At 55.6% G+C, this 13016-nt stretch overlaps 1 protein-coding gene across 1 annotated transcript in view; it reads left to right on the top strand.

Annotated features, from left to right (window-relative positions):
- The first annotated feature begins 2144 nt into the window (after positions 1–2144).
- Positions 2145–13016, top strand: part of LRRN2 (leucine rich repeat neuronal 2) — a 60077-nt gene continuing 49205 nt past the window's right edge. The window contains exon 1 of the mRNA XM_059673392.1: positions 2145–2609. The gene's annotated coding sequence lies outside the window, so the exon portion shown is untranslated. The remainder of the gene's footprint in view (positions 2610–13016) is intronic.

Genomic DNA, 13016 nt, shown 5'->3' with positions numbered 1-13016 from the left:
CTCAAGAGATGGTCTCCCCATTCTCTTCCCATGGGCAATGCAATTCCCCGACCCCTTGCCCAGCATGTGCCTTAAAGGGTCTGCCACTTAGGAACCAGTCGCTTAGCAAATATTACTTGCTTTTATCGCATTCTTCAACAATCAGATATTGAGCACCTACTAGTCATGCCTTGATGCTGTGTGGACAGTCTTCACCCTCCAGAAACTTACTGTTTGGGAGCTAAGATACACGAGGCTGTGCGGAGGGGCTGGGAGGCAGGGACATTGGAGTCGAGAGCCCAGGCTCTTGAGCTGGTAAAGGAGTGGTAACAGTTCCTCCTTTTCACCATCGGTCTGTATACAGTGACCCTGGCCCTGTGGTGGCTCCACTGAGTTGACAAGGAACCCAAACATTCACGCACATCACATAAGCTTGGAGGCAAGTTTTGACTCCTTTCACTCAATTAGTCTGTGTCAAAGCTCTACTACGTCTTTCTCACAAAGTCCCTTTGCTGTCCATTCTCAGTGCTCCCCTCCCCCTCATTCCTACCACAGCCTCCCCACTAGCCTCCCGTCCTCCTGCCTGTTTCATCCCAAAGCATGTGAGCACAGCCGAGCTAAACTCAGCCCGGCAATGCGGGCTCCTTGTGAGCGGCTCCCCTCTGCATATCCAATGTGGTGTTGTGGCAAGGACACTGTGGGTTCAGAGAGAGTTCACATTCTGACTGTTGGTTTTAAACTCTCTGAACCTTCATCTTCCTGTCAGTTCAGTGGGGTAGGAGTCAGCTCAGAGGATTGAATGAGAGATGTGAGCAGGCCCGGCACCCAGAAGTTGTCTTACAAATTCCCTCCCCTGCCCCTACCTTCCAGGTGACCCATTCTACTGTGCTTTCCTGCCATGGCTGGTCTGGTCCGTGCTTTCTCCGCCAGTTCAAAACCTATCCCTCCATCTGGACTCAGCCTGAATCTCAACTCCTCCATAAAACCATCTATGAATAACCCCAGCCCATGATGGCTTTTTCTGTCTGTACTTCTTTGGCACTTCCATGGCCTTGAAATGTTAAAAATATGTTTCATATAGTTCCAACTTGTCCCTCTATTATACCCCACAGCAGGGGTGGAGGGTGGCGACAGAGAGGTACAATGGGAGCATAATGTGTGCTTTTTTCAGTACATGAAGGTGGGAACCCCACCTGTGCATACAGACCACACAGACCTTCAAGACAACTTTATAAAAGCCTCCAGGGATGGAGTCCCCACTGGCTGTGCCCTTGGAAAAGAGAGAGCCAGAGAACTGTCCTTGTCTGCCCAGAGCTCACCCCGCAGGAGGCACGGAGCTCAAGCTCTGGGTGCAGAAGACACCCTGGATGCCCTCCTCAAAGGACGCCCCACATCTCGGACGCCACCCCACCCCCTCCCTGCTGTTGGTTCTGCAGGCTCTGGTCAAGACCCCTCCGCTGTGTGGCCTGCCTGGGGGCTGACCTTGTGGTGTCCATTCTGAGTGGTCCTGGTGGGAGGCCCGGTGGAGCACGGCCTTCAGCCTGCGCTCCAGTAGGAGACCCTCTCTCCCAAGCCAGATGCATAGCAGGGGACCCCGCCTTTCTAAGCCCCCGGGAAGCAACCCAGCTCCCACCTTCAGCACGATCAGCTCCTCTCCTCCTTTCCCTGTGTTCACAACGCCCAGTCTGCAGGGTGAGCACCCCCCCCCTCCAAAACCACGGCCCTGGTTGGGCGTGCTGGTTCCTGCCTAATACCTAAATAGATGGCATCGTTTGCTAAGGGCCAGGGGGATTGTTCCAAGACGCCAGGACTGCCCCTGCTCAGGGGGCAGTGCGTTAAGGGCATGAGACCTCAGGGGTATTCCACTCGATCCTTTGGGATAAGAGGCGCCTGTATCCGTTGAACAAATTCTAACCCACCCACTGAATTCCTTAGTCCTCTGTTAACTTCCGAAGCGTAGAACCTATTGGCCTTTGCAACGGGGTAAGAGAGAGATCTTAAGAGCTGCCCCCTTCTCTCAGGCCCTGTGCCCACTTCTTTCAGCCAAGCTTTGCACTGAAGGCGCAAGAACACCACTGGCCCCAGACACTCCAGCTTTAGCAGCGGGCCCCGCCCAACTCCCCCCTCCAGCGTGTGGATGTGTGTTGGGGAGAAGGTACCTCTGGCCACTCAGGAGTTAAAATGGCAGCGGGCCTGGAAGGGGGCGGCGTGGCTTGCAGACGGGGAGGCGGCGAGCAGAGCGGGCTGGGGAGGCTGGGAGAGCGGCGGAGCAGCGAGTGAGGAGGGCAGCGGAGCCCGAGGAGGCGCGGAGGGCGCGGGCGCCAGGCCTGCGGGGTGCACTTGGCCGAGCGCGCGGAGGGAGTGCCCGGCTGGAGCCCGCAGCTCCCGCCACCGGCGCGCAGGGCGGCGCGGAGCCCCCGGCGCGGGGCGCGGGGCGCGAGCGAGCGGATCGTTGTTCCGCCGTCGCCCTCCCGACTCTGCCGGGCACCGCTCCCCGGACAACTCCGCGGCGGAAGGCGCCACGAGCCTGGCCGGCCTGGCGGCGGCACACGGAGGAGGGGCGCGCACCAGCCTCCCCAGCCCGGCCCGGGCTGCAGCCCAGCGGCGCGGGGACCTGACGGCGGCCGCGGGTGAGTGTGCGGCCCCGGCTGACCCCGGGAGCGCTGGGGGCGCCGGCGGGGCCGCGGCGGAAGCTGGTGACTCGGGGAGGGGCGGCCGCGGCACCGAGGGAAGGGGCTGGTGCGTAAAGGAGGTGACCGACTGCGCCGGCCGGACCCCCAGCGGCGGGCGAGGGGGCGCCTGGGCCGAAGCCATCCCGAGGGGCCTGACCCGCCTCAAACTGTTGCTGCGGAGAGAGGGGCCCTGAGATGTCGGGGAGCCGAGAGGTGGCGGAGAGGTTAGGGAGGCGTGACAGGGGCGGGCAGGGGTGGGGTGGCAGCGCTCCAGGACCCTGGGACTTGCCTTCCTTGGAACTCGGGTGGGTGTCCGTGCGGAGGGACGAGGGGGCCTTGATGTCTGTCCGAAGTATCTGGAACCCGGAGCCAGGCTCCTCCCAGGCCGGCAGGGTCCGCCCGCAGTCGGGATGGGACCTCGGGGTGGGGGATGGGCGCCCGGGGCTCAGCCTGGGGCGCTGGGAGTGGAAGCGGCGCCGGGGAGACCGCGCCCGGCCCACCGCAGCCCCCGGGAGGCAGGAGGGGTTGGCCAGCCACAGGTGGTCCCTCTGTCCTGCACCCGAGGGCGGCGCAGACTCTGGCTGCCCAGCCAGCGAGGGGCCCCGGGTGCCGGTGACGGGGGCTGAGCTGAGACGCTGAAGGTGCGGGAGACCCGGACCCTGGGCGAGGGCCGAGGGGTGCTGCTGTGCGCCCCTTGGCTTGCCTCCCCACCGAACAGCAGGGAGGAACGTGTCAGCTGGGCTTTGTGCTCTGTTCTCTGGCTGCCGCAGCTCCCATCTGTGGGCGCCGCGCGGCTTCTCGTGGACGGGCAGGTCGCAGGGAGGGCAGGGCGCAGCGCTCCCCCCGGGGCACAGATGGGCTGGAGCCCAGGAGGTGGGTAGTAGAGAGACCTGACTCCCTGGGTCAGGGCCACAGAGATGGCTCCCTGCCAGCCCGGTCACCATCATTGGGAGCTCCGGATCTTCTCAGGAACCCAGGCACCGGCAGCTCCCCCTCCCGCAGGCCTGGGGTAGGCGCTGGCCCAGTGTCCCCTTCCCAAATGAGAAGCCAGGATACTCCCACTGCCCACTGCTCCCTAAAGGTCCCTCCAGCAAGAAGCGCTGCGGGGAGGCGGGGAGGGGAAAGGGGCAAGGCTGTGCACAAGGCACGGAGGCCCCCTTGCTCGCCTGTGGGCCCTGTTGTTGTCAGAACAAGTCACATGTGGGTGGCCTGACCCACTTTCCTGGCTGACCAGGTGCCCTTGTGGGGAGAAGGTGGGGAGAGGATAGCACAGCTCCGGGTCTGAGGCTTTAGCCCTTTGCCTCCCCCTGGGCTGGCTTACACTGAGTCTCCTCCTTCCTGCCTCCGGGGTCCCTCTGGCAAGGATGGCACTAAAGGTCACTGTGCTCCAGGGATTGAGACCTGCCCAGGGTTTGGCAGACACATAGTGTCTAGGAGCACCCCCAAATCCACACCCTCCCCCAGCACAGCCTACCCCAAAGGAGACACCAAATGTCAGTGGGAACCCAGAGGTCTGCTAAGACAATTTTCTCTCAGACTGAGTCGCGTTTCCTCTGTGACTCCCCACGGTTCTTCCCTGTGCCTCCCTCCTTCCTCCTCTTCCTCCTCCCCTCTTCACGCTCTTTCCTCAGGAGTCACCCTTTCTCTTCACAGTGTTCTCTCTTCTTTCACCCTCCTCCTTCTCCCGAGGACCTCTGCCTCCCTCCCTTCCAGGTCGCTGTCGCCACCTTTGCCCCCCCCCCCCCCCCCCGTTTCTTCTGTAAACCGCAGTCTTAAACGTGCTCTGTGCTCCGGACACTGTAATGGTGGGAACACACTTGCTGTTGGCTTTGCTCAACCCCCGTTTGCAGAAGAGAGCGAGGCTGGTGGGCCTGGCGGCTGTGTGTCCCTGGCACGTCTCCTGTATCCTGCCATTTGGTTCTCCTACCCCCCCCCCCGCCTTTTTATTTGAAAGGAAAAAGAAAATCTATTGCTTTTTAAACAAAGTTCCTTCCATCAACGATTTATTGAGCACCTACTATGTGCCTGGTACTATTTTGGGAGCTGAGGATACAGCAATTAAACCCCCAGGTCTCAGGGCAGAATGAACTTGTGCCTGGACTTCCCTGGTGATCATTCTGTGCCCACCAGGCTCTCTCAGAGATCCACTGCTCAGTGGGAGGGCTGCGAGTGTGGACAGTCCTAGTGAATTGTCATCATCCGGCTGAGTGACTTCTAACATGACAGGCCCATCTCCTTACAACATACCAGGTACCACAAAGCTTACGGAGCCGGGGCTGTCCTGTCCTTAAGGCATTTCTGACCTAAAAGGGTGGGCCAGTTCATACCTTACCATTTATCGGGGAGGGCTTCCCAGAAGTCCAGTGCTTTAGACAGAGGGGAGAGAAAGACACAAATTCATTACCGAGTGCCTACTAAGCACCAGTGTGACGGGAGCTCTACAAAAATGATCTCATTCAGTCCTCTTGACAGCCTTCTAAGGTCTGGGTTATCCTCCCCTGCTTCGTAGCGGAGGAAATCAAGGACCGGAGAGGATCAGCCACTTGCCTCAGGTCCCATAGGTCTATGTTTTGAAATCACTGATTGTCTGCAGTTCATTTGGCCCCTGGATGTGTGTGACATCTGGCAAGTGGTACAGTTATCTGAAGATTACGTTTTAATTGGATTTTTCCGGGGCATGCCTTGTCTCCTCAGTTAGAATATGAGAAGGTGTAAGGTTTGCTGAGTGCTCTCTGAGTGATCAGGGAAGGCTTGCTGGAGGAGATGGGACCCCGAAGGAGGACGTAGGGTGAGCATTGGTCTTTCTGATGCTGCACAGATGTGTGACAACGGTAGGCAGGCAACCCCGCTCCACACCCTGCACCCAAGTAGATGGAAAATTGCCGTTTCATTGAGGGGCAGGGGGCAGGAGCTTCATCCATGGTGAGTCTAATGGGGCGATGCCACTGGTGTCCTCAGCCCCCTTGAACAAGCCTGGACCCTATAAGTGCTCCAAGGCAAAGAATGGGGGTGGGAGGCTGTCAAGCCTGCAAGGACCACAGAGAAGGGCAAAGACAATGGACGGAGGGTGCATGGGGCAGGAAAGGGGGAGAGTGGCCAGGAACAGTAGGGGAGGAGGACACGGCAGAAGATACACTGAGAAACAAACATCAGAAGGCAGGAGGCACACAAGAAAAGACATAAGCAGACAGGACAGACAGCAGTGTGGTGGGATTGCTAAGAGAGGGTGCGTAAGAAGGACGCGTACACCATATACTTCCTTAGGGCCTTGGTCTCTCAGTCCCACAGCTCAGAGGCTGGAATAGTCACCAGGCATTTGCTTATGTAACCAGCCCATCTTTTCAAAGCACCTGCGGTGTGCTCAGACCCGTGTTAGATGCTAGAGACAGAGAGACAACCAGGTGTTGCCCCTGTCTTCCAGGAGTTCACAGTAAGAGTATAGATTCCGGAGCTGTACTCCTGGGGTTCAAATGCAGGCTTTACCACTTACAGCTGAGTGATACTGGGCAAGTCATCTAACCTCTCTGTGACTCAGTTTCCTACCTCATAGAGCTGTTATAAGGATTACACGAGTTAATACACATATCGAGCTGACACCAGTGCCTGGCATAGTAAGTGCTATGTAACTATATTATTCTGTAATTATTATTCAGTTGGGAGAGTCAGTCTTTTTTTTTAAAGATTTTTTATTGATTTTTAGAGACAAAGGAAGGAAGAGAGAGAGAAACATCAATGTGAGATCGAAACATCAATTGGTTGCCTCCTGCGTGTTCCCTACCGGGGATCAAGACCAAAACCTGGACATGTGCCCTGACCGTGAATCAACCCAGGAATCTACCCAGCAATCTTTCGGTGCACCGTGCATGGGAGGACACCCAACCAACTGAGCCATACTGGCCTGAGCGGGAAGTCAGTCTTACAGTAATGAAATAAGTGCTATCATACAGGATGAGCAGATAAAGAGGTGACTATCTCTGTCTGCAGATTAGGGAATGGTTCTCAAAACACATGGTATTTGGGGCAAGGCTTGAAAAGGAGTCCGCCAGGCAGAGGTGGTGGGCCTAGGGACCCTGGTGCCAGGGGTATATGGGGCACAGGGCTAGCGTGTGAAGAGGTGCCACATTGTGTATGTTGCCCTCTGTAGATATCAGGAACACCGTGGACAGGTCCCACCTCAGCCTCTGTTTCCACTGCTTGGAGCTGAGCTTCCAGTGGGGCTGACAAGTCACTCAGACCATCCCTCCATTCTCCAGCCTAAAACAGTTGGGCGGGGACCTGATGCATCCCTGCTGGGATTGGTCTCACGACCATGGCTTCCTGAGTGTTCTAAGCCATCATCGAGAAGTCTCCGCTTAAACCCAGAGCTGCCAGGGCCTGTGTCCTCTGGCTTCTTGCACTTCCTGGGGACCCAGTGGACATCTTGGGCTGCGGGAGCTGCCTGTTAGGAGATGAGTTGAACCACGTTTGGTTTAGAATTCCGTTTCTCTCTGTACATTTCTTCCGCCCACACCTTCCCCGCTGCTCAGCATTTGATGGGCTTGAAATGAGTTCCAAGATGAAGATCAGGCAGAGGGATCCCTGGGCAATAACCATTTCTCAACCTCCACTTCTCACATTGTAATGGCACTAATTATAGCAGCTAGCATTTATTGAGCATTTACTATGTGCCACACACTGTGCCAAGTGCTTTACCTACATTCTCCCATTCAGTCCTCAGAAATACCCCTATTAGGTAGGTACTCTTGCTATCTCTAATTTAAATTCAAGAAAACCGAGGCTCAGTAACTTGCTTAAAGACATAAAGCTAGAAAAAAACCCAAAAAACAACAACAATGGAGAATTTAGCCTTTCTGACCCAAGGGCTCCTGCTCCCTAACCACCCCCTTGGACCTGGAGGGTGCTTTGGGGCCATCCAGCCCATTCCCCTCCCTTCCTGCTACAATAAGAAGCTCCGGACACCCTGTCCAAGCCAGGGGCTGCCCGTCCCCTTGTGGGGTCTCTCACAGCTCCTGGAGAGCCAACATTGTTTCCTTCTGCCTCAGCCAAGTGCCCCGGGGCCCACACGGAGCCTGTGGCCCCAGAGGAGCTGGACCCTAAGAGTCAGCCCCCGTGGCCACAATAATGGAACCAATGTAGGGACGACTTCTGGGAGATATGGGGATGGACACAGCCCCTGGTTGAGCAGATTACGTGGGGACGGTTTGGGAATGGTGCTGTCAGTGGGAGTCTCTAACAAGGGAGCCTCATGTGTCTTGGAAAGAACGAGTACAGCCCTTCATATTTCGAACTCACAAGGCAGATCCTTCGGGGGGAAAACCACATGGAAGCCTGGCTGGTGTGGCTCAGTGGCTGAGCATCCACCCATGAACCAGGAGGTCATGGTTCGATTCCCCTTCAGGGCACATGCCAGGGTTGCGGGCTCCATCCCCAGTAGGGGGGTGTGCAGGGGGCAGCCTATCAATGATTCTCTCTTATCATTAATGTTTCCATCCCTCTCTCTCTCTCCCTTCCTCTCTAAAGTCAATAAAAACATTAAAAAAAAAAAAACATATGGAAGAAGAGGCAGTGATGATTAGGCAACCGGCTTGATTTCCCCTGTAAAGTGGGTATGTCTTCCCTGATCCTTTAGGGGGAGAAAAAAGGAAGGAAGAGTTAAGACAGACAGGAGAGGTTCTGTTCCTCTAGAACAGCGGTTCTCAACCTGTGGGTCGCGACCCCTTTGGCGGTCGAACGACCCTTTCACAGGGGTCGCCTAAGACCATCCTGCATATCAGATATTTACATGACGATTCATAACAGTAGCAACATGACAGTTATGAAGTAGCAACGAAAATAATTTTATGGTTGGATCACAACGTGAGGAACTGTATTTAAAGGGCCAGAAGGTTGAGAACCACTGCTCTATAACATGTTCTCAAAGTGGGCATTCAAAGGCGGTGATGAAAGCATCTGTCTTTGGCCGAGGAGGGCAGAGGTGGTGATGCCAGGAGATGGAGCGACCTCAGAGGGGCAGCTGGTGGGCATGCTGTGCATGGGGAGGGCGGGGACTTGACACTCCACCTCGACCCCCACCCCTCCATCTTCTACTTCTGGACAGACCTCCCCATGGGATGGAGGTAGCGCGGGCTCTCAAAGCTCCAGGCCCCTGAACTTCAGAAGGTGCTTGCCCAGAGTTGGCCCAGCGTGGAAGGGTGGAATCCCACATCTGGGGAAAGCTACAGAAATGTCCTGTCCCTTGCCCATCTCTGCAGAAACACGTCACGTCGCAGCTGTGTCAGACACAGAGTGGGACTGGAATCTCTTCCCTTAGCAAGTATTTTTTTAAGATCTGTGCCTGGCCTGCTGGTGTAGACAAAAGTGAGCAACCAGCAAACAGACTTCTGCCCTCGTGGAGTTTATACCTGGCTGCCTGGGGAAACAGTCAATTAGAAAGTGGCAAGTGCTAAGGAGAAGCATTAATCGAGGAAGGGGGATAGGAGAGGATGTGCGAGGAAGAGGAGAGTTTGTGATTTTATACAGGGTGGTCTGGGAAGACCTCACTGATGCATGAGTAAAGGTGAAGTGGCGGCAAGGTGGTGAGGGCACACCAGGCAGAGGGAACAGTAGGTGCAAGGGCTCAGAGGCAGGGCCGTGCCTGGTGGAGGAGGCCAGATCTCGGGAAGCCCTGGAGCTGGGGTGGGTGAGGAGTTTGGTCTTTCCTCCGAGTGGGATGGACACTTTGCAGGGTTTGAGGCAGGAGGTCACATGATCTGACCTTTTAAAACCCAGGCTTTTGGCCATCCATTTCAGCATTTCACTAGGCAGTCAGGGGGTTCTCCAGCCATTGAAGTTAATTTAGTCAATTAGTACTCACCCCCCACCCCCACCAGGTACCTTTGGAGCTCTGTCCTAGTGTGGGGTGTGGGGTGTGGGGTGTGGGGTCGGGAGAATACAAAGAACCGGAAGTCCCAGTCTTCGCTGGAAAGGAAATCTACAGATCCATTGGGGAGGCAAAACTTATACTCCCAAGAAATAACAAGGGAATAACACGAGACAGTATTTAAAACCAAGTGCTAAACTGCTTGATTTAGACTATAAATGTTATCAGAACTGTGAGCTGTGTGGGAGTACGGAGGGAACGCTGCCTCAAAGGGGTGCGGCTGGTTGGGGCCTGGAAAGCGGGCTGGGGTTTGGATCTGGGGAGGGGAGGGTCTGGAGGTGGGAATGGGAGCGGGGTGGCCAAAGGGGGGGCCCCTGGGTGGGAGCAGTGTTGTCTCTGGAGTAGGCCCCTCCCCACCGTAGGGTTTCTGGTGTTCCCTTGTTCTCTCTGGAGAGGAGAGCCGCCCTTTCTTAGAGGATGAGAACCTATTGGCCCACATTCCTGCCTTCTCCGCGGAGCCAGCGACCTCCACCCTTGGACACGTCTTGCTTTGAGAAAGGCCCCCTTCCCGTTCCCAGGAAACCACACTGAGACCTGCACTCCCCTAATCGGTTGCTGCCACCAGCCCCCCCTGCCCCGCTGATGTTGGGCCCAATTGTCTGCCATTCCTTAAGCTCCATTTTCTGTGCAGTCTGCAGCCTGCTTCTCCTCCCCCTGCCTCTCCCTGCCAGGCTCTGGTTTGGGAGGTCGCTCCTAGAGCAATCCCACTGGTTTCATAGATAGTGCATTGGACATGACCTTGTACCCAAGGGAGCACACATTCCCCCATGAAGGGTGAGTCTGTCCTTTCGCTGGAGAGGGGCTGCCTGGGTCTTGTGACTTGGAGTTTGGCTCACTTCTGACCTGTAGAGAGAGTGCCCTGGAGTGGGGACCCTAGTACATCTCACTCTTCCCACCCGCACCCCGCCCCCAGCCGAAGAGCTAGAGCCAAGACTCACGTGGGCAACCCTTTCTGAGCCCTGGCAGCCTGAGCAAGGAGAGCCCACCTGGAGGCTCTGGGCATAGTCTCTAAGACCCAGGCCTGAACTCATAATCCGGAGGAACTGGGGTCCATTAGAAGTGGGTTAGAGCCCCTGTTCCTCAACCACAGGCCCTCAGGCATTTGACTGAACCCCTCAGAGCCTCAGTTTTCCCAGCTGCAAATCTGGGTTAACAACACCCACTTCTCCGGTTGTTAATAACAGCAGCTCACATTGCTGAGTGCTCATGATGTGCCGGAAAGCTCCCCTGCATTTATCTCATTTAATCCACGTAACTCTGTGAAGTGGATATGATCCCCCCCACTTTGCAGCCAAGGAGACTAAAGCTGGGAAACATTAAGTAACTTGCCCAAGGCCACACACAGCCCGCAAGTGGCAGCGCCTGGATTTAGCCCCCAACTCTTCCTGGTTCTCAGCCTTCAACGAGCTAATCTGTGTAAAGTGCCTGCTACAAAGCAGAAGCTCAATAAATGTTAGTTCCTTCCCCCCTCCATTTCCCCAGGGCCCATCCTCCAAAGAATAGCTCTCTCCTAACTCATCACATTTCTCTTCCTCATCCCCTGGGACATATGAGAGGGGTAGGAATCAGAGTGAGCTGCCGGCTTATACCAAGGGGAAAAAATACAGCTGAGAGAGGGTGAGTAATTTGCAGAACATCCTAAAACACAGGGGCTGTGATTAATACCCAGGACACTGTTCTCCTCAGAGTTTTGTGATGCAGCCTCCCGGGGTCCCAGGCAGCGGGCGGAGGGGATCTCACCGAAGCTGTGTTGTGCGGGAGGCGAATGAGAGGCCACCCTCTCCTCAGGGCCCGTCAGAGCCTGTCTCACCTGCAGATGCTGGGTCACGATGGTCCTGGAGGGGCGCTGGCAGGAAGGTTCTCAGACCCACGCTTTCTGAACTTGGTACTGTTTCTAGGGCGGGGTGGGGGTGTCCGGTCCGCATGAGACCCGCTAAACCGTTCGGTCTGGCCCCGCCGAGGCATTAGGGGTGAGTTCATTAAATGTCTGACCAACTACAGCAGGCTAGTTTTTAAGCTGATCATTTTGTATAGCCCGTGAATGATGTTGTACTATAAATACCCAATGGCCCTTGGCAGAAAAAAGGTTCCCCACCCCTGATCTAGAGTTTGTTACAAATAATCTGGGGACTCCTGGGTGGGTCTAGGAAGAGGACAGTGTTGAAGGTCAAGGTGTGGGAGGGAAGGACAGTGTCTCAACTTTATGGCTGAAATCAGTGTGCCTTCTGCGCTGGGTGCAGCGCCGCGGATGGGGACGGGAGAAGGGGACAGCGAAGGAAAACGGAGTCGTGGCCTCGGCGATCATTCTGTCTGATGGGAGAGATCATTCACTTGTATGCATGGACACACACACCATACACACACATACACACACACACAGCCCTCCATCTGACTTTACCTGGAAGCAAACGCCAAAACAGATCCCTGCAGGACACTCTGAATATGTATGTGCATATGGACTGGAGAGGAAAGAGCTGAGATGGGTGGGTACCCCGGAACAGCCCTTATTCTTTCCTCCTTGGAGACCTCTTTTCTGGTGGACACAGAGACCCTCTCTCTGCACACCCCGCCAGGACCGCCCAAGACTGCCAGCATTCACACTTGAAGGTCAGGCCCCAGAGTTCCTCTGAATTCTTGTAATGATCCCCCAGGGAGAAAAGGAGGAGTCCAAGGCATAGTCCTTTAAAATGGATGGGAACTGAAAGTCCTCTGGTTCTGCGGCTTTCAAACATTTGTAGAAATTGATCCATTTTTCAAAATGGGTGTGGTTGGCAGAATAATGGCCCCAAAGGTGGCTGATTTCTAGTCCCCAGAACCTGTGAATATGTCAAGTTACGTGGCAAGGGGAATGAAGGTGGCAGATGGAATTAAGGGGCTAATTAGCTGGCCCTGAAATAAAGAGATCGTCCTGGAATATCTGGTAGACCCAGTGTCCTCACATGAGTCCTTTAACTGTGGAAGAGGGAGGCAGAGTCAGTGTCAGAGGGACACCATGTGAGACAGACTCAGTGGCCATTGGTGGCTTTGACGACTGAAGGGGCTATGAGCCAAGGAAAGCGGGGCGGGGGGTGGTGTGGAGGGGGGAGGGCTATATGGGCCTATAGAACGTGGAAAAAGCCAGGAAACAGATTCTCCCCTAGATCCTCTACAAAGGAATGCAGATCTGCCGACACCTTGATTTTAGCCCGGTGAGACTCACTTTTGCACCGTAAGAGAATAAATCTGTGCTGTTTTCAGCCACTAAGTGTGTGGTGATATGTCACCGCAGCAACAGGAAATTAATAGAAGGCTGCTGCAGCTAGAGCAAAGCAGGTGGACCAGAACCCACTGTCAGCCTCCTCCTGACCCCTGACCCCCAGGAATCGCTTCATAACTCTGCAGAGCCCAATTCGGAATAGACTGTGTCGGAAACACACCCCAGTTATTTCCCCGATGATGAAAACAGG

This window comes from Myotis daubentonii, chromosome 18 (genome assembly GCF_963259705.1).
Source record: "Myotis daubentonii chromosome 18, mMyoDau2.1, whole genome shotgun sequence".
Classification (NCBI taxonomy): Eukaryota; Metazoa; Chordata; class Mammalia; order Chiroptera; family Vespertilionidae; genus Myotis; species Myotis daubentonii.
The sequence above is the reverse complement of the archived record's forward strand: the minus strand, read 5'-3'. Positions and strand labels throughout refer to the sequence as shown.